Source organism: Mytilus trossulus, chromosome 3 (assembly GCF_036588685.1).
Source record: "Mytilus trossulus isolate FHL-02 chromosome 3, PNRI_Mtr1.1.1.hap1, whole genome shotgun sequence".
Classification (NCBI taxonomy): domain Eukaryota; kingdom Metazoa; phylum Mollusca; class Bivalvia; order Mytilida; family Mytilidae; genus Mytilus; species Mytilus trossulus.
The window spans coordinates 83730057-83732763 of record NC_086375.1 but is presented as its reverse complement, the minus strand read 5'-3'; the positions used below and the strand labels follow the sequence as shown (position 1 = coordinate 83732763).

Genomic DNA, 2707 nt, shown 5'->3' with positions numbered 1-2707 from the left:
CTCTTTATTTACACTTTTATTAATTTATTTCTCAGTCAAACAATGAATATTTTTGTTGTTGTGGTAATAGTGGAACATCTTTCTAAAACACACTGTTTTTTTTTATTTCACTCTTAAGAACAAATACTGCTTCAAATTAAATCAATATGTAGATCACAATTATAACCTTAATCTTCACCAGTTCTGCATTCTAACCTGAAATTATAATGTTATACATGAAGCAAAAGCAAATATATTTTAAAGAAAAAAATAACAATATGCAATTTAAAAGTACAATTTAAATGTGAACTATATATAAATGTCTAAAGACAATAACACTTCTCATTTTATTGCAGATATAAAAAAAAAGTTTAAAACAAAACCCTTACATTTTTCTAAGCTTTATCAAATTATCATAAATGTGTAAATAAATTTTACAACATCATTTCAATCTAAAAAATGTAATTGAAATAATTGATGATGTTCTTAAAAGTGGCAGGGTGCCCTGTCGCCTTTTACCCCAAAAATGAAGAACTATTTGAGTATAACTTTAATATATTACCTTTTTTCTTTCATTTTGTACATGTAGTTTATGAAAAGTAATTTGTTATATCACAACAACATGTACAAGTTATCAAAGAACTACAGCAGTGTTTTCATAGTTTGTAGGAAAAATTGCAAAACCAGTTAGGATGTGGTGTCTAGTATTTCCACTGACTGAAATTATATGAAGACATGATATGAATATGGACATGATTATAAAGTACTGGATCAATCAAAGAATAAATAAATATCATACTGTAGGGTAGCTAAAGGACCCATACTGAGTGAAATAACTTCACCGGTCATGGTTATATATTGTTTTGCAACATGATGAATACAGATTATGATATAGGTGAAAATGTAATCTTTTCCAGAGGCGGATTAAGGGGGGGGGGGGGGCAAGTTTTTGGGAAACAAATTGGTTGCTTATATAGGGAATCACTGAAGCGTGACTCGAGCGGGCCCCCTCTTAGGTCAGTCAGTGGGCCCCCACTTATGAAAATTTCTGGATCCGCCACTGTTTTCCTATATTGTTTGGGTTTCATGTCGATATTAATGCTCTGCAATAAAAAAAAAAGTGGAATACCAACAGGCCCGTAGCCAGGAATTTTCAAGGGGGGGGGGGGGGGGAATCGTTGGACCCACAAACTCGACTTTAACAGTCACAATTCGAACATAACATTGACTTTAACAGTGCTTATTTGTTTTCAAGAACCCCCCTGGCTACGGGTATGACCAATGTGTAAAAAAGATTGACAAAACAGCTTGTAACACCAAGAAGGATGAGAGACGAAGAAAATATTGTAACTTTAACGATGTAATCATATATTTCTGATAGTTTTCCAGACCTATCCATGCACATATAATTTTGAAGCTTGAAAAAATGATCTTCATGTAATCCAGCAGCACATTTCACCTTCTGTATAGGTAGGTCAAACACCCCCCTTTGTGAGAGTAATTGTTCTAAATTGTGTCCTCCCTATAGTCCAATGAAATGAAACTGAACAAATTTGAAAATGAAATGAAATTGAACAACATCTGATACTTGTTTGAATTCAAATAATTATACATATATAATAAATGTGTGTGTATTAAACATATATACAGAAAATAAGAAGAAAAGGATGGCATATGATTGATTGTCAATGAGACAATTAATTCTCTGGCAAAGTACATGTAACAATTAATTAATTTATTGAATTGAGCAATTGTAGTTTAAATTACAGACATAAAAAATATTCATACCATACAATGCCTACACGTTTTCAATGATACATCATGTGTGTTAAAGTACACAAACAACCGGTTATAGTCGCTAATTTGCATAACAATGAACCGGCATAACATGTGCGTTAAAATGCATAATTTGCATCCGATTTACAATGTTGTTGCCATATAAACACTCAAAAACATACCAAACTTTTATCGGACCTTTAATTTAAAGAAATTTCTTATTCAAAAACGAACAATAGTCAAAAATTCATAAAACCAAGACTTGGTTTTATCAGACACGTGTTTTCGCAACATTCTTGGCAATCCTGAACTTTTTCTCAATAACCATAATAATTTTGTTTATAAGAATATGATAACTTCAAAATTTTTAACTCACAGTACAATATGCACTAATCCAATACAAAATTGGTTAGCTCGATTTTCTTAATTCAACATTTCAAATTGACGACCTACCTCTCTGAGTATGTCCAGTTTTTTCCAATATGGCGCCTATCCGGAAGTTAGGAAGGCCTGGTTTTGGTTTTTTTAAAAATGGCGCTTGTTTACCGATGTGTCGTGTCTTTCTATTGGTCGAATTATTGATTCGGAGTCTCTCTTTTCCCCCCAGATAATCGTTTTTCTCAGTGTTTTCAGATAATCCCGGATTATCTCCAGATAATTATTTATCTAATATTTGGAGAAAAATATTGAATTATCTCAATAATGCATTAAGCTCAGATAATCCCTGTTTATCTTAAAATTGTGAGAAAAACCGGGATTATTTGAAAAAAATCGAGATAATCCCGGTTTATCTGAGCTTAATGAAAAAAAGTGAGATAAACCGGGATTATCTTAGATAAACCTAATTTATCTGAGATAATCTTAGATTATCTATTAAAGTGGTTCAGGCGTGCCATATATATAGGTAATTTTTTTTTTCTGAGACAAGTGCCTGTGTTAGTCTTGTATTATT

The 2707-nt window shown here is 31.8% G+C and overlaps 1 long non-coding RNA gene across 1 annotated transcript; it reads right to left on the bottom strand.

Annotated features, from left to right (window-relative positions):
* LOC134709787 (uncharacterized) lies at nucleotides 1-2272 on the bottom strand. The gene is made up of 3 exons (XR_010106042.1): nucleotides 2209-2272; nucleotides 542-696; nucleotides 1-195 (listed from the first exon to the last, which is right to left on the bottom strand). It is a non-coding gene; the product is annotated as an uncharacterized LOC134709787 (long non-coding RNA).
* Between the last annotated feature and the right edge of the window lie 435 nt (nucleotides 2273-2707).